At 46.4% G+C, this 18,498-nt stretch overlaps 1 long non-coding RNA gene across 1 annotated transcript in view; it reads left to right on the top strand.

Moving 5' to 3' along the window:
• The window catches only part of LOC112570376, a 69,937-nt gene that overhangs the window by 25,193 nt on the left and 26,246 nt on the right, over positions 1-18,498 (top strand). The gene's annotated exons all lie outside the window — the stretch shown is intronic.

Genomic DNA, 18,498 nt, shown 5'->3' with positions numbered 1-18,498 from the left:
CCTTCCCAGGCACTCTCAGCAAACCCACCTTTCCCTCGGCACCTGATAGCGCAGGTCTTCGCGTTGTCACTGCTCCTCGTCTTCAAAGGGGCATTCCTACAGGGGCTGTGTGTAGCCCTACCTGCACTCCTGGCGAAATCGTCCACACTTGTATTTTAACAGCAAAAGACAAGAGGAGGACAAAAATAACAGGTTGGAAATGATGCCAGTGATTTAATCACAAAGATGCGCATTTGACTGACAGGTGGGGCCACGGTGGGGCCAGAGTGGGGCTGTGTTCACTCGCAACTTTCACGATTCACTTTCTTGGAACGTGGCCTGACTATGTACGCACGCGCAGGGATGCCCCAGCATCCTCCTCCAGCAAAACTTGGCGCGGACATCCCCGCTAAAAGTGCAGGCATCTTTCCAGTTGTGAGTTCATTTTGTGGTAAACACGATCTGCTGTAAGAGTTCCCGGTCAGGATCCAAGAAAATCACTCTCACCGTCGATTCCATGCACTTGCTCTGTCAAGTCTAAATCTTCAAAACAGCTTCCTCCGTGTTTTGTTGTTTGTTTTGTTTTCCTGCAATCTATTCTTTCTCTGACGAACCTGGGTAGAACTAGTCGGGTATAAAGGTCTTTTTAAACACCTACAGCTCGACAGATTTTGTCCTCGGACACGCACAGCAAATGGCGAGAACACAACATTCACACTCGAAAATGTTTTGCTCCATTACAACAAACTTGTTCAAGCAAAAAGCGATTGTCACCACAAACACGACCAAGTGAATCAAACCCTCGGCCGCTGTTTGCTTATCAGAAACTTGGAGAAACCGCGCTGCCATCACCTGCAAGGTGCACTCGCAGATGTCCCAAACGGAAGAACTCCATGGCAACCGTTCGGAAGCACGTTTTCCGCAGCACGTGAGGTCAAGTGCAGGGTAACATGCGTCACTAAAGTTCGAAGCTGCTTATTTTGTTGGCCAGCCAACTTTGTGATTAGCTCTCATCTGTGAAGGCCATTAACATTGCACCACGTGCACAGCAGTAATGGAGCAAAGGTGTCGGTGCCAGTCGCAGACGTACCGCTGAGCCCTCGGGGAGCCGTACCTGTGTGGAGGTGAGAGAGTGGAGAGAGTCGAGAGAGAGAGAGTGTGTGTGACCGACATTCTGTTAGGAGACGTGTTCGACTTTCAGTTCAGCTATTAAACATAATTCTAATACAGGTATTATGAAGTGTATTAGTTCTACGGGTCTGTGACTGACACCACGTGGAGACGACGGATTCACTGGTTTCTGAAGAACATGATCTGGAAAACATCGGTTGGTCGGTAGATGCCGCAATAAAATTCGTTCTCTTTTTCTCTCCCTCCTCTCATTTCTTTCTCTTACTATCATTACTTTCTGCCTCTCTTTCCCTCTCATCTCTCTCGCTCACTCTCATCTCTCTTTTTCTCTCACTCTCTTGTCTCTCTTATTCTCATCTCTCTCTCTCGTCTCTCTTATTCTCATCTCTCACTCTTCTCTTTCTCTCACTTTCATCTCTCTCTCTCTCACACATTTTTTCACTCATATCTCTCTCTCCCTCACTCTCACTTCTCTCTCAGTTTTTAAAAGAGGCTAAATGTACTTACCATAAAAAGCACTTGCTTATTTCTCCGTCACGTGATCTGTAATAGTCTCTCTCTCTACATTACATAATCTCTAGCGGGTTAAAAACACTGAGAGACCAGGTGGCGGGTAATGAGCACACAAGAAAGCGGCGAACACCGGCGTTAACTATGAAATTGTGTATTTATAGCTCAGTCTGGGAAAATGGACCTCCTACCGCGAGAACAGCGAGATAAGAAACAAATTCCATGTTTTTAAAAAGTACGGCGGGGAATGAAACGATGAGCCGGCTAAAAGTCTCCAATATCTGGCATTGTAACCAATCTCCAAGATTAATATGGCATCTTCCATCCCCACCCCCTCCTCCCCGCTCCCCCTCTCTCGCTCTCTCTCTCGTCCTGCCTCCCTCCTTCCTTTCTTCCTTTCTCAAATGACGCAATAAAAACGTTTGTGAGGAAGAAGAGGTGAAGAAACGCAGCAGCTGCCGCCACTTGAAGCCCAGCTCGTGCAGCCTGCGCCATCTTTACGCCAACACGTCGCGTGCGCATCTGCAGTGCGCAGGGGCCACAGACCTTTTCCTGTCGACTGAAGTTTGCCTGCCAGGGGCCAGAGCTTGTAGGGTGGATGTGTGATGCTTGAGTTTTGACGGGGTGTATTCTCTGATACATTCAAGCGCTATGAATGATGTGTGTGAACGGTTGAGAGAGAGAAGGATATAAAAAATATAAAAGACCAGGAGAAAAGTAGAGCAGGAGAGCGAGAGATTGAGAGGACTAAGTGAATAGAAGAAAACTTGATGAGGAATGTCAGGAGAGGATACACGATTGGCTTGAAACTTTAAAAAGGAAGGGTGGGTGCGACTCTCTTCTTCTTTTTCTTCTTTTTTTTTTCTTCTCTCACAAAGCTTTTATAAAAAATTAAAAATGAAAAAATCGCTGTATTTTTATTTCGATGACCGTAGTCTCGTGTGTGACAAGGGTTATCGCGCCCTCTAGTGGATCCCTGTAGGTGACGTGTTGATAGCAAGTGGAGGTAATACTTGCCGCACCTTTAATCTTTCCTCTTAGCTGCATTTAACATCGCCATTAACATCTTCATCATCATGGGATGAGTGCGGGGTAGCGGCGATAACTGGAGATGTGTTGTGATCGCAGTTTCATTGCGAGTTTGGATAATGAGACTCAGCTCGCCTTCTGCAAGTTTGTACCCATCGCCCTGTAAAAACCTTGTACCCTTCGTCCTCAGCAACACTTTCAGCAAAAACAAGTTTCGTCCATCACTTTCCTCTTCATGTCTTCCCTTTCAGCATGAAACACTAAGCACGTGTACTTTTCTCGTGATGTTTGTAATAATTGTATTCTTTGTCTTTTATACTTGAGTTTGTGCGAAGTAGCATACGGAAATAATCACACTTTTGTGTCAAATTACAAGATAAAACAATGGAAGTAAATGTAGAATATGAACACAATTCTATTATTCACCTCACACAGTTTTTCTAACATTAAGTCATTTAGCATCAGCTGCACCAGAGACTGGGTGATTGTAGTCTGGGAGATGCCGAGACAGACATCTTGTGTTATCTCTCCAGTTTCCCAAGTCGCCAGAAAACTTTGTATGTAACCTCAGTCTGTGATGTTGTAGGATATGTTGTGGGACGGGTACCGGCCTCCGGTTTCTAACCGTCGTAAGATCGCAAAAGATTTCTTTCTGCGTGGTTCCTCATTCACAGACTAGGAAGACTGGGATAATATGGTCTGTTATGCAGTTAAATGAACAAAAAGATGGAGATGTAGACTGCACGTGCTCTGTTTTCGTCACAAACATTTCTAATTTAGTCCCTGTGCCATGAGAAACTTCCTTTTTCCGCGCTCCCTTCAGTTGTAAATGCTGATAAGCCGACCTTTCGCACCAACAGGTTGCCGGCCGTGGGACCGGAGGAGTTAGGGAGGTCATGTTTGTGACTAGAACCTCCCACACATTTCTAAAATAATATTTCTTTTCAGTTTGAGTCTCGCCCTCACTTGTCTAATCCAAGTCGTCTTCGTGGCAGGTCAGAGGTCAGGGCATTGTTCGTGGCCTCGTTCTCAGTCGTTTCGCTGAGCAAGTTGCTGATGGTCTTGTCGTTGGGAATTCCTTGGTGATGTCGCTGTGAGGAAGTTCTCTCTATGATCTCTCTGCTCTTACTTTCTCGGCTTCTTACCTTTCTTCTCTCTTTTCTTCAGCTCTAGATATTCCCGGCTTCGTGAGCTGACGTCATTCATGTCTGATGCCCGTTGATCATGTGATCGTCACTCATTGTCTCCTGTCTCTCTGTCTAATGAAGCGCACACACATCAGAGACGCCGCGGGCAGATGCTATGTCTGTCTTACCTGTTCCTGTTGGTCTACCGAGAGAAACAAATAACAACAAAATAATGAGAAGCACAAGCCTTGTATCGTTACTCACAACATCACATAATGAAAACAAATCTTTCCGTTAATACTAAAGCCACCCGCACAGCCACGTAAAGCAAAGGAACCATTTATTGTGGGTTTCATTCCTCTGTCCACGGAGACAGAATTCAGGCAAAAGTCAAGAAACAATTCAACGTGTGAGCGACCATGAAGGTAGGGAAGAAACACTCTCAAGATGCTCTTGAAGGTATATACTGTCTTTGTAACAGCCACAAATTCTCATTAGTTTGCCTGTCAGCCACTTGTTGTGCTGCTCACAATGCCTGATATAAAACCAAGGATCACCATTTGGAAGCGAATTACCGCTCAGCTCAGGAGTTGCTTCCGTCACTTCCGGTTACCTGATTGTCTTTGTGTTGAGGTCCTCACTCTCTGCCTCAGCAGCCAGGTTAGCAAGACAGTCTTTTCCGCTCTGGCTTGAAATGTCTGGAAAATTGTTTGGATTATGTCTGGCGAAAACATGAAAGCGTTGGGGAGGGCGTGAAACTGATGACTAATTTCTTGGGTTTCCGGGTAAAAAATTGTTTGATGTTCGCGACGAAGAGAGAACTCGAACTTTCGTGGGTCTTATTCACGGAAGCAGCATCTTGAAACCAGAGCGAGGCTCTGTGGGCTGATGTCGTAGTTACTGAAACAACATAACACTCACCTCAGTATCAAAAGATCCGCAATAACTGGATTGGGAGTTCACTTCCGGTTCAATATTTACGATTAAAGAGTGATACGTCACAGTACGCCACTACGTCACACCCTTGCCTGGCTAGCGTGACGTACCACTTGGCAAGGTGAAGGAGGATGCTGTTGGCAGTTTCGTACTATCCGGAAGGTGGTAGATGTTATCCCACTGTGCTCCACCTGTAACACTTGGCAAGTGCGCAGGCTCGTCACGAGAGTGAGGCCGAGTTGCCTGCACCTGCGCTTTCCACGTCTCTGCTCCTCAATGACAGAATAACGAGGGAGGGAAAGCTCGGTGCCAAGCGTATGACATTTCACCCAAAACTTACCAAACGCTCCGAGGTCTCGATGGCGGGAGGCGATCGGCAAAAGTTTGTACACAGAGCTTGTCTGGCTCCAGGCCGCTCCTCGTCTCTGTACACGTCTGCCAAGGTTTACTTTCTACAGAACTGAAGGACTTCAGTCATTTTTCATAGCAATTCTGCCCACTTAATATCAATCTGTGCACTTCCAACAATTTACAGCCTTTTGTAAAATAACGTGTTAAGCCATAATACACTCTTCTTGTTGATTTTCATAAAGATTGGAACCTTTTATCGTCCATCATTTCATCATTCATCGGTGCCTTCGAGAATGCCTTCAAATGTTGAGACTGTCTTACCTACAGACAACCTGACAGCCTCAACAACCTAGTTCAACCCATATTATTGACAATCTGCCCCCAGAGTCACCCTGCCGCCAGCTTAAGTACTGAAGACTACTCACTCAGAACTTGTATTTATTGTTATTGACGTCGGTGTCCTACCCACTCCGTTCATCCCATCTGTCGACGGGATCTCGTCTGCAACCTTTGGTCTTTACAAGGTCGATCCAGCGAGTATTCGTGAAAGTGAATACCTGGTATAGATCGCACAATATGGCGAGTTGGTTTAACTGTGGCCACGACAGCGTTCCTTAAGGCATTGGTCTCTGAGCAAAAGTCGATTTGCATTGTCCTCGTGTGGTGGTCAGACAAATATTGTGAGGTGAATGAAACAGGCATCGGACCAATCGACAAATCGAAACGGTTCATTGAAGCTTATTATTGGTTGCTTGTGGCAACCGCGCGGTGTCACGCTGGGCGAATTAACGGACAAAGACGGGAGGAAGCGAACTGAATGACGGGCATCAGCGAGACTCGCAGACACACACAAAGGTTCTCTGTGACAAAGAAGCGATACCAGCCCTGACCACAGACACGAGGATAGCATTTGATAGAGCTGTGAGGTCAAAGATCAACAATCCAATACAAAAGTTGCGTGGCTAAGCTAGAGGTGCGACAGTCAATTATTCAACGCGGCAGGTCATTTACAGTTGTTTTTTTACCGTTTTTTACGAAGAGAGAACTTAGAGCTGGACGCTGGGCAAACTCAGTAATTTGCGGTCGACATTTCATATCAGGATTTAATGTAAAGTGACCCGTGTTGAATCAGGTAGATGCTCACATTACTTCAGGATGTAATTGGTAAGGAACCGGATATGAAAGTCACTGGAAACATGCAACGAGCTCCACAACCGCTCGTAGTGTCAGTCAGTCTGGGAGAGAAGCGGTCAGAAATGCGTGTCGCAGCCTCAGGCACTGATGGCGCAATAACAGCTGGTGTAGACAATCTGATAAGTGGGGAATTAGCACTGTTGCCACTGTTGCAAGATGCACCTAAACAGCGACAGAGTGCTGGCACTGTAAATATTTTGATTACAGAAACGAACTCTTTCAGAAACGTGAAGAGTGAGGATTTTAAATTTAAATTTTACCTGGACGTGCTTGCCAAATTATAAAATAAACATCATTTAATTTGGGTTGTTGTTGTTGTTGTTGTTGTTGTTGTTGTTATGCGAGCCCTTACCCCTCCGCACACACACAGGAGAAACATAATTTCCTTGACAAAGTGGACTCTATCCATACATCATAAGTACATAAAATACAGTGTACCAACACAGAGAAACATTTTAGCTAATTATTGTTTTAGACTAGTTAATTAATTAAAGAGACCTCCAATTATTATATTGAACTAATCGTTGTGCTGATAATAACGTTGTTCAAGCGTGTGCATCTACAGTTCAAATGAATGAAAACGGCTTTAGTCTTTCAAACCGATCCCTCCTCCTATCCACTCGGGAGGAAGGTTGTTGTGACGTGTACTGTAATCGCGTTTACAATTCGAATCCAATAGCTACACTCAAACTCAATGGTAATGCTTGGGTCTCTGTCTTAGACCTTTCTTTAAAAAGAAAGAAAAGGAGTCAGGCGCTGACAGTCAAGCTGGTGGACCCGTGAGGGAGCCAGACACAGACAAACCGCTTTCATCCTTTTGTCTTCTTTCCGCTGGCACGTCACCAAGGGCAAACAACAATCGACTGTGAGGTTTGAACTACAGTTTGATTGCAACCGCTCTATATCTAGGTCAGTAAAGCTGAAATTAGGTGAAGGACACTCACAGTGACAGAACGTTAGAAGCAAAGTCACGCACATACACTTGACCCCCTTTTCCGGTTTGCGCACGGCACGTACAAAATTGTTTAATGCTGATTGGATGTTGCCATAGGACACCGATACAAACAGAAGACCCTCATTCACTACATCATTCATCGTCTTTTTTGTCGCGAGACGTCACGTGACTGGTCTTGGCGTCATTGTTAGTGGCATTTGGACGCCCGTGTCTTACCTCCCTGACATCTTGTTTCTCGTTTCATGTCTTTATTATCTTCTTCTCGTGTGTGTGAGAGAGAGACAGAGAGGGAGAGAGTCAAAGACAAGATTCATCTATGCGATGTCTAAACTGCTGACATAGCACAAATACCTTCAAATATTTCTTCCTTCTCACGTTCTACGCTCGTGCACCTGTCTCTATTCCTTCTCGACGATTCTTAGAAAAAAAAATGGAATCATTATCGATGGCAGTTACTTCCACTCAGGTGCAAATTTCCATATCAGCAGGCTACGAAAGTCACGAGGTCATGTGAAGCGAGAACTGACGATGTGTGCGAGGTGGAGGGAGGAGGATAAAGGCGCAGCTTGACGAACAAGATTTGTCTCGTGCAGCTAAAGCTCGGTGTACACTTCGCGACCTTTCCACACGGACACTGCAGTGATGGCTTGTTATAGGCGATGTACACCTGAGGAAAGGGAGGGTTAGAGACAGGGAGGGTGGGTGTGAGTGACGTTATGCTAGCAATGGTAGTAGCTGTTACTGTAGTAGTAATTGTAGTAGGTGTTGTTTTTCAACGCCGGCCCCAGCCTTTACATGTCTTCTGAGACTCGGGTGTCCCAGGGGTTAACGCAGTCCTCGTGCACCGCAGATGTAGATTGTAGAGGTTGCGTTCTCAGGTGTATAGCGGCCATGCTGCACCTGCACCTTGTGCACCTGCCTTCCATCAGGTGAGCAGACATTTCTCGCTGCACCGTGTGTCAGTGAGACTTAACCGGAACCTGTCATGCGTTTGCTACAATTTTTGCAGAAACCGGAAGTTCCGCCTGGTGAAGAGCAAAGCGACGACCACGAACATCGTCAAATTGACGTTTTATTTATCTATGCAGCGGTGTCCAGAGTGAATCCAGCCCATGGTTTCCTCCACCAACTGGAGACTGGATTCAGTCAAAGTTGGAGCTTGAAGAGAGGCGCACCCTGTTCAACTAGCGGGTGGCGAGTACAGACCACCGCCAAGGCCCCTGCACTTAGCGTCTGGTGGGGTGGAACCTCGGGAGATGGAGATAATCAAACAGTACAGTAGATAGTAGTGTAGTAGTGGTGTTTTAGTATATAGTGTTACTCAACATAGGAAGATGTTCTGTTTTCTGTTGCTTGGAGCTCACACTCGCACATTGCCAAACAAAGAAGGGGCGAGTGAGTGTAGTCAAGACAAAGCAACACTTAACAAGAAAAATGAAACTTGAAAAAAACTCCCCGGTCATCGCAATCATAAGAAATTATGTAATATTTAGAATCGGATAAACTTTATAATCATATTAATCACATTCAAGGTTTGCAAGTCAGTGTCCCCCTGAAAAAAAAACAACCCTACATCTATTTTTGATTAGTGTCTTTGTTTTGTAGTAAAGTAGTGTTTGTTTTCTTTTCTAGGGCTAGATGTAAAAAGGTAACAACCTTTGCTTATTTTTGTTACCCTCGTAAATAACGACTTGTCATTTGTCATTTGTCACTTTCTCTCTCGGTTCCTCGATCTTTTTTATACTTTGTGAAGGATCACATCTCAAGCATTGGGTCTGTGGTGAGGTGTGATGGAGAATACTTGCCCCCTCAGTACTTTTTAAGAGGGTCGGCCCCCTCTCCTTGCCCTCCTGGTCCGACACCACTGGGAACTTGAGCTGAGTGCTTCTTGTCTACCGTGTGTATTGGTGTTTGTCTGCTTCATTATCTGTGCTTCTACATGTTGTGAATGTTTTGTCCCGTTGTATGTCTACATGTGCATGTCAGAGTGTGCGTGTGCGTTCGTGTGTGTGAGTGCGCGCGCGCTAGCACCCATATTGGCATGTGTAAACAATGATTGAAGTAGAAGACAGTGTTAACTATGAATCTCTCCTCACTGGCAGCATCCCTGCTGTACCCTGGTGTACTCTGCTGTATCCTACTGTACCCTGCTGTACCCTAGTTGTATCCTGCTGTACCCTGGTGTACCCTAGTTGTACCCTGCTGTATCCTGGTGTACCCTGCTGTACCCTGCTCGCTGCCACAGTGCGGTCGGTGGCTTGTCTGCGCTGCGAGTGTTTCGTCAGACAGCAAAGCCAGAGCTGCTGCAGCTGTTTCCTCTCTAAACATTTCTGGCAAACTGCAGATTTTTTTATTGTTTAAAGGTTTAAAATGAAGCGTAAACTGAATGGCAACAAATGCATCACTTTAAGGAGCCTATCACAAAACATTGTGTCGTAAACTGAGGCTCGGGCACGCGCTCCCCACATGTGTCCCACTCTGCTCTCTCTTTGTTTGTGTACCGTAAACGACTTACCTTTATTGTATGTACTATTAACGACTATCCCTGATTTATGTAGGATGTTAATGGTCGTCCCATTGTGTGTGCACCGCCATCATTAGACAGTATTAGACACGTGAAGGTACGCAAGACGCGTGACTACCTGTGACGTCATCACCTACCTGTACTCTGTAACCAAGGGAAACACATCCAGCGCCGGACACGCACGAGCGCTAACAGTACGCGTGCTATCAAACTTTGCAGGACATTGTGTTTGTGGTAGACTGTCAACAATAACTGCTCGGTCTGACAACAATGAAAACACAAATAGCAGGAGTGGGTTGACAGTACGTATTGAGACCATGATTACATTACCAAGTTGTATATATGTTGAGACTAAAACAAGAGTCCCTAGTAGGTAGTTTAGTTTGTAGCAATCGTCCACAGTTTAGACTGAGACCTTACCAAGGTCCATACAACGTACAGAGACCATAACAATGTCTCCAAAACGTATGGAGATTATAAAAAAACTGGTAAATAAGTTTCAAATAAATATACTCAACTGTTTACCACTGATTTGTTTTTAAAGGAAGGCTCTTCATTGCCTTCTATTTCCCATTTTCAGAATGCATCATCAAGGCTACGAAAGGCAGATAATAATACACTGAAAATATAACAAAACAAAGAAAAAGACAAAAATAAAAACTAAAAATAAAAACTAAACAAATTATAAGAAAATAAAATGTAGCATAAAATAAAACAAGATGAAATTAATATTTTAAAACTGTAAACATTTAAAAACTGGAAACGAAATATATATTTATATACCGCATGTTTACATAACATGCAGATAAAGTGAGTAACTTTACCTTATTTTACTGCTTAAAAAAATCGAAGTATAAACTAAATATATTAATAATAAAAATGTAAAAAAATAGGAATGAAAGATTTAGAAATAAAAAATAAAACAAGTGAATTATGCAAAAGCAGACACAAGTCCTTTTATTAAAGATTCATATCATGGCTGTCCCGTTTTCTGCGAACCATTAATGACTGCTCCGTATCTGTGCACCTCCCATGGCTGTCCCGTTCTGTCTGCAGCTGTTTGACCTCGATTACAAGCAGACGGCAGCACAGCTGGCGAAACCGGAAGTCGAGACGATTCCCTCCTCTCTTCTTGTTTTCTTCAAGATGGAAGAACCGTGACGTCATGGATCGACAGGCGCGTCGTTTGCTTCAGTCTGCACGCGAGGAAGATGAAAGTCTTGCCTCTCTGGTCTCATCACCTTTGTACCTCTGGCTGCAGCAGGTGAGTGCAGCTGGCAGGAAGCTGCACGTTTGGCGGTCGCTTCACTCGGGTTTGTCCTCGCCAACGCTCGCTCTCTGCGACAGCTGGACGACGGAGCGTTCGCATCCCGACAGTTCCTTCATGTGTCTGGCAGACCTGCAAAAAAATTGGTCCAAAAAGTTTGCGTGTTTCCAGACCAGACGACAAGGTGTTTGTGGTGGAACACGCCTTCATCTCGGGCACATCTCGTGACGTCACGCCTCGCGACCGTTTTGTTTTTCAAAAAAGAAAAGTGAACGATCAAACTAAGCGCTGCTGCTCTCTGTCTGCAGCCTGCACGCCACATCACGCCAGGCCAGCCTGCTGACGTTCGCGGGGCATCAAACCCGCGTGTGACACACCGCTCACTTGGAGTTGTTTATTTGTTCGCTCTAATTTCCCCTCGTCTCCTCCTCCCGCCCTCCATCTCGCGTTTGTGTCTCACGCTCCGTGCTTCCGTTTTTCCTTGCATTTTTGTTTAGTTTTGTTTTCTCTTGTTTTTTTATTTCCTGCCAGCCCAGTCCTAGTCTCTTCATCTCCGCAATTTTCTTCAATTTCACAGTGAGCATGCGCAAACACGCTTCCACTTCCCGCCTTTTTTTTCAAAAAGAGTCGTCAGGGCGGGTGTACTGAGAAAGAAAACTTGTAGCCGCTCATCCGGGCGACTGTGATGATCTCGTCAAGAACTAAGCCTCGTCTTCCAAAGCTTGGACGCACACAACAACCTTTCTAGTCGCCAGCTTGACCCTTGACCCTGTCCGTGTGATGCTACAAACGTTCTGTTTGCACGTGCAGTATGTCCAACATGGCGGATTTCAAAAGTCTGTCGGGCCCTTACCTGCAGTTCTGTCTCCTCAACAGACGAGAAAGATTGGGAGGGGCATGGAGACTCCCACAAATCGCCGAAAACATGAGGCGAGGTATTCGCGAGATCGACAGGCACACGAGCCCCAAACAGCACGAACGTGCATGGCACGCTGTCAAGAATGCGGAGGGTTGGGAATCATACTACAACAGCTTTCGTTTTACCGCTCGTCCTGTCACAGTGGAGAATGTCAACACAGGCTGCCCCATTGCCAATACTACTTGCATCCCGCTAAGAAGCCGCAGGAAGAATTGGATTTGTAGACGCCTCCCTTCTCCCTCCCGTAGGTCATGTTTGCGTCACGGTTGCACAAATGTAGCTTACTGGGTCAGGGAGGTACCCCGCCTCCTGCAAGGTCAAAGCTGCAAGTGTGGAGCCATTTCTAGACACCCGGTACGTGATTAGCTGCTGTCGCTGCTTGAATGGAATCGCACCGTTGAGCCGGGAGGTGCTATCGAGGAAGAACACTGTAACACATGTTGCCCTTTGCAAGATGTTGGTAGGTGGAAGGCGTTGCTGTAGAGCAAGTACCTCCTTCTCGTGCTGCTTATCCGTGTTAGCCAACAGAAACGATCAAAAGAACAAGGGAAAGAAAAAAAAATGACACAGCTGTCCAGCCTGTAGCCGAGCTGATGAGTCACTAAAGCTGCAGAGGCAACCGGAAGTGGAGTCAGCCGTCTATCCATGTCATGTAGATCCGTAAGTCCTATCAGACGTGCAAGCTCTTTGGTTAACTGGACACGCACGGACAGACCTAAGTTTTTATATTAAGTAAGACCCTTGCCAACTAGTCGAACATTCGTCCATCTGTTCCAGAAGAACTTTAGACGAGTTTAGGTGAAAGTGTGAGACCAAAACATGCTTCCTCCATGTCAGCTTGTTTGCGGGAGGGACAATGGTGGCGTGCGTGTGTGTGCATCACCAACGGTGTGCAGCAGTGACAGTGAGGCTGTGTGGACTGTACACTGCTTTCATGCACATCACGGCGGCGCGGCATGATCTGTGTAGTCGAGGGTTATTTTCCTTGCACATACGCGAACGTGGAGCTCACCACTCGCCGACAAAGGTGTAGCGAGGCTGTTGCACAGGTTGGGAAGTCTTGCCTGGCGAAGGGAGTGAGTGGGGTGTGGGGAAAGCAAGAAGGAAGAGACCGGTGGCTATATTGCTGCAGCAGCAGCGGTAAGATGAAAATTGACGCAGCAGGCGACAAGCACGTGATCCCTGCACGGTCACCACACGCTTCATTGACCACGAAATAGTTGGTCGTCAAAGGACATCGACGGGTGGCCAGATTCGTTGGTCCTGCACGCAGACGGCCTGACATTGTCCCCAACTGCAGGCCTCAAAGATATCGTCCTGGGACCGTAATCACGTGGGAAATGAATACAACATGGCGGTGCGGGTGGCTGCACGCACTAGTGCACCCTGGACACGACGCGGACGTCATCGGCCTATATTCCTGCCTCCTGGTGCGGCAGCCTACTTTGAGGTCAAGTTGCACATCAAAGAAGCACAAACTAGCCGCCATTAGTGTTACAAAGAGACCCATGCAAACTTTGATACCATTTTTATTGTTTTTAACCTTTAGAACAGTCAGAGGAATTCGCTCTCCTGTTGTCTTTATTCTTGTGACTGCAGTCCGAACCAACCTCGGTTGGTTGAAATAGTTTAGTAATGGTAATTCCATCTCGCTGTGTGCGGAGTAACGCGAGATCCCAGGGTTGAGTTGTTTACAAAAAACAATTGTCAATAACAGGTAACCCACAAGAGAAAAGTCTTGAAGCATCGTCACGCTCAGAACACCGCATGGTGTCATGTCCTGACTGCGACATCACCAAGGATACCGGCTCTGGCCGAGCTGGCAGAGTAGGTCACTCATCCATATCTAGGTTCAAATACGAGGTCACAGATACAATTATTATATACGTGTCGCTGTTTCCATGTGTTATTGGCCTGCATTTTAGACATTAGTATTTTGCAATGAGCAGAATCTCATTATTGTAAAAAAAAAAAAATTCGGTTGAGAGGATCACTTTCTCTGTATTTCCCTCCGATCAAGCGCAGACATTATTTATGTGGCAGTTAGCGCCATGTTTATACCTTACATTTATGTATCAGTCGTTTTTGAATGCTTTCCCTTTGTAGTTTTATCGCTCACTGCACCCTTAAAACTGCTTCTGGGGCAAACTATTAATCTGAAATGTTATCAGTCTTGACCTCGCCTTGAGACATTTGACCTCAATCCCTTGTCTGCGGTCCGCCATGTTGTGCTTGTAGAAATGAGACAATTTGGAGCGCTCTTCTGGCCTCTTCGGCTTATCTGTCCCTGCTCTTACGTTCGAGATCCTCCTGGGGAGCGAACTCTTGACAATTTTTTTTTCTTCTCATATTGCAATCTTGTCTTTACACTTGGAGGCCTCGTCTTCTCACAACCTCGGGGGCTTCCTACAGACTCGTTACCGACCATAGAGTTCACGTGGAGAGGGGACCGGCATCCACCTTGCAATCTTGGAGTCCTGAAAGATGCTTCGTCTGCTTCACGGAGGATGCTAAGAGGCTGGGTTTTCTGTTATTGTGATGGTTTAGACTATCATGCTCAGTTCTGAGCCTCTATAATTTATGGTCATCGTTCTTGACTGCTGGTAACCGTCACGTGATCGTGAGTTTGTGGAAGACTGAATTATCAAAAGTCTGTCATGCTGTAAGACCTCGTTTCGTCTTGAGGATTTCCTTTTCTTTGGGAAAACTGAGGTTTTGTCTCTCTCTCTCGTTCGTGATGAGATTGTTTCTGTGCACCCCAACGCCTCGACACGACCGCACCTAGGATACTGAGACCACGAACTGTACCTGTACTTGGAAGCTGCAGCTGGCTGTATTTGTACCTCCTACTTTCTTTTCTTGCGTCATTTTTGGCAGCATCCTTCTTCTTTTTATCCCCCTGTCATCCTCATTTTTTAATCTCGACACACTTGGAGCCGGTACAGAACATGATATTAGACTCTCCTGTACGTTTTTATTGTCTTGCAATGGCACGGCTGATTTGCTGTCCGAATTCCTGTCTTTTATTCTGGTCTGATAAGCAGGGTCGCATTAGAGAGTATCTAATGACGGAGAGGATAGACCGAGAGCCGAAACAAGAGAATGAATAGAGAGTGAGTGCAATGATGAAAGAGAGGGTGGAAAGGTGGTGTATGACGAGGGAGTGTATAGAGTGGGAGTTGGTGATAAGATGAAGGGTCGAGAATGCAGGATGAGAAGTGTAAAGAGAGGTATTACAGAGGGAGTGGAAGACAGGGAGATAGTGAATGTTAAATAAACGATTGCTTTGAGAGTGAGTGGAAGAATGTGGAACAAGTGTACATGGAGAAGAGTGAATAAACCTCATAACCGTGTTGACTTTTCTTGATGCATCATGGGAAAAGTCTTCCCATCCTTCTTCGCCCACCGCCAACGTCCACCTGCATAAACGAACGCGCAAGAACACATACACCCCCCACTTTACCAGAGAGAGAGAAGAAAAAAAAAAATCAGAGACCAGTGTGTTTCACAACTCTTGCTGCTGACGCTGCAGTGGAGGGTGATCTGTGCACAACTGCAGTGAGAGAAGCAGGGTGCAGCTGCAGCAGCAACTTTTTTCCCCCTCCCGTTGACCTCTTGTGACCCTGCGCGCTTTGAAATCCAGAGTTTGTGCCTCCGACTAAATTCGATATATGTTCACCGCTTTCCTCTACTCACCTCGCTTTTCAAGCGTGTTGTTTGTCACGTGATTCTTCCTCCCATCTTTATGCTTCTCTGGGATGCGGCGCGACTTGTCGGAAGCTTCTTGGCGTGTGATGGGCCGAGAGTTTGCCGAGCGCTCGCCACAGTCTTCGTCCTCACAGTCAGATGGTGGCGAAAGTGTGTCAACTAAAAACATTACTTTATTTATTAAAATCGTTTATATGCTTTTCCTATCAGTCATCTCCCTGCGTGTGCACATACAAACACATACATTAAAACAAAATTATAGATCTTGCTTTCTTGGTCAGCGTGTGTCCAATGTCATTACCCAAAACACGGTTTGTGTACCTGGGGTTCGGCGTAGTTGTTTTGTTCAAATCAGGTGAAATTTCGTAACAAAAGTGTTGAGCTATGTTCCATTTAGTTCTTCCTTTCTTAGAAATTTAAGTTGTCCAAAGACTTTTAAAAAAATTTAATTTATCTTCAGGCTGCCTAAAGCTTTCTTGCACTTCCGAGAAACCAGCGCGTCAGGTAATCTTGTAATCAGGTGAAACACTATACACACACTAAATATCAATTTTCACGAAGACAGCATTCACGCGCAGGTTGACTTACAATATTGAAATGTACGTGTATGTGTGTTGGCTCGTTGGTGTGTTTGTGTGTTGCTTTGCACTGTTGTTTGTGAGACAGAGTGCCACCAACCTACTGCTCCAGTTCTGTGTGTCTCACATTCCTCCCGCTGATCCTCTCGAGCTGTTGCCACCGTTATTACAAAAATTGGACAGAACAATACATGTTTAAGAGAAGAATGCCATCTCCTTCCGACTTCCGTTGTTTCGGAACCTTTAGAGACCAGTCTGGTCTTGCAGGCCACCCTCCCTTTCCCCCACCACCCCACTGCTCACCTCACCCTGGGCGCAAGGCGCGTGCCCTAGAGACAAAGTACGGCACATGCCCGGCCCTGCGAGGCAGAACGTTCTGATCTGCTGCCTGCACGCCTAGCAACCGGGGGGGACATCCTCCCGCCCCACCCGGACCCCTCCACCCGTGTGCACTACTTGCATGTGTGCGCGGTGAGGATCGCGATCAGTCATCGTCTTGGGGCGCCCGGCTCGTCGACGAGGTGACTGACTGCACTGCAGCCCTGGAGGCTGCGTCACCGCCACCGCCGCATCCCGCAACAGTCCTGCGACCAACGCTGCTGCACGATGAACCGATGTTGCTTTCTGTTTGGGGCTGTTCGCGACTTTCGCTTCCTAGTTTTGAAAAATAGAACAATAACGACTGGGTAAAATAGAGCTAGCAACGTCAAATCACAAATCACACTCTACTCTCTCCACAGGCCAAACACATCACGACAAAGGGAATGACGGGGTCAGTCTCTTTACACAGACCAACTAATTTAATAGAACAGAGATCAGAATAAAGTCAACAACAACAACAACAACAACAACAACAACAACAACAATAACAACAACAAGAAACACTCAACTCAGTAATCGTCCCTACCACGGCGTCATTAGCTAACACAGGAACGTGAGCGTCTGTACTGGGCAGAAGCAATCCTTACGATCGACTGTGTGTCATAACAGTTTCTCACTACGACCTTTGTGGTGACCCACAGCCATGACGTAGTATGACGTTTGCGATGAGTCATGGTCAGAACGTAGCGTGAAACGCATTGTTGAATAGGGGTAAGCAGTGGGGTCAGCAAAGTAAACCTCCAAAGACTGTTGCAGGTAAACAAAAGGACTCTTGTGTGTAGAGGAACGTAGAGTGTGTATAGTTTACCTCCATTCTTCTTTCGATCTCGACCCAGGAGACATGCCATCTGTACAAGCATGCTGCTCGCAGCGTCGTTGGTATACTATTGTGACGACAGGCCCGAGGTACGAGGAGCCAAAGGTTGGTTCCTACTACAATACCTACGACAGGGACGCGGCCAGCGGAGTTGTTTTCAGGTACGGAATATGCAAAGCCTTACACTCAAATCATAGCGCATTCAATGGAACGACCCTCGGTGCACCACGTGACCCACTTCGATAACTCGCCGCAAGGAACATCTAAGAAAACTCGTTTTTGTTTCCGCTCGTAGCTTCATTTCCCAGTCGCTCGCGACGCTTGCTGCACGGCGGAGGGGCATGGCGGTCTTCACTCGCGCTCGTCTCAAACCACAGTCTTGCCAGGACTATCCGCGCGGACTTCCCTGTTGCCATCCCCCTTTGGTGTTGTAGGGGGGGGGTGGAGATGTGACCGCACAAAAGCCATGTTCTCGTAGTATACACACTGCAACCCTCCCTGCCCTCCTACACTACCACACACCCCCTCCCCAAGCTCCAAAACGCATACCTGACAGGCAAGACTTGTCGTCCTGTATCCACCTGACTGGAGAAGTATTTCTTTGTCCTCTGATTTTTTTTAGAGGGTGGAGGGCAATAGAACGAAGTTAAATAATGGCTGAAGAGGACCCGTAATGCGAAGGTTTTATTGCAACTAAACATGACGCGTGACAAAGGGGAAGGCAAATACGAAGTCCAGATGAGTGAAGTAGATTCGGTTCGACTCCTGACGAGGTCTGAGCAGCGGCGACTACTCAGGTGAAAAAACAAAAGTATCGGCCAGGACAATAATTAGTCCTAATTGGCAGGCAGCCATTCGGACCTTTCCGTCTCACGGATTGCGATCATTATTCTTCTCACGCCGTACCACTCCCGCCACACCCACACCCAAACCCTCTCGCTGTTTTAATATAGCCTTCTCCTTGATTGTTTCACTCAACGTGGTCCCTACAATACCACAAAAACAAAAACTATCTTACAATCGACCGCCGCTTCGCTTCTCTGCTGAGAAGGCGCCGCTAGGCATGTGGCTGGGAGCCAGAAGAGGGGGGGT

This window comes from Pomacea canaliculata, linkage group LG8, assembly GCF_003073045.1.
Source record: "Pomacea canaliculata isolate SZHN2017 linkage group LG8, ASM307304v1, whole genome shotgun sequence".
Taxonomy (NCBI): domain Eukaryota; kingdom Metazoa; phylum Mollusca; class Gastropoda; order Architaenioglossa; family Ampullariidae; genus Pomacea; species Pomacea canaliculata.
This window is presented reverse-complemented; position numbering and strand designations above follow the sequence as displayed.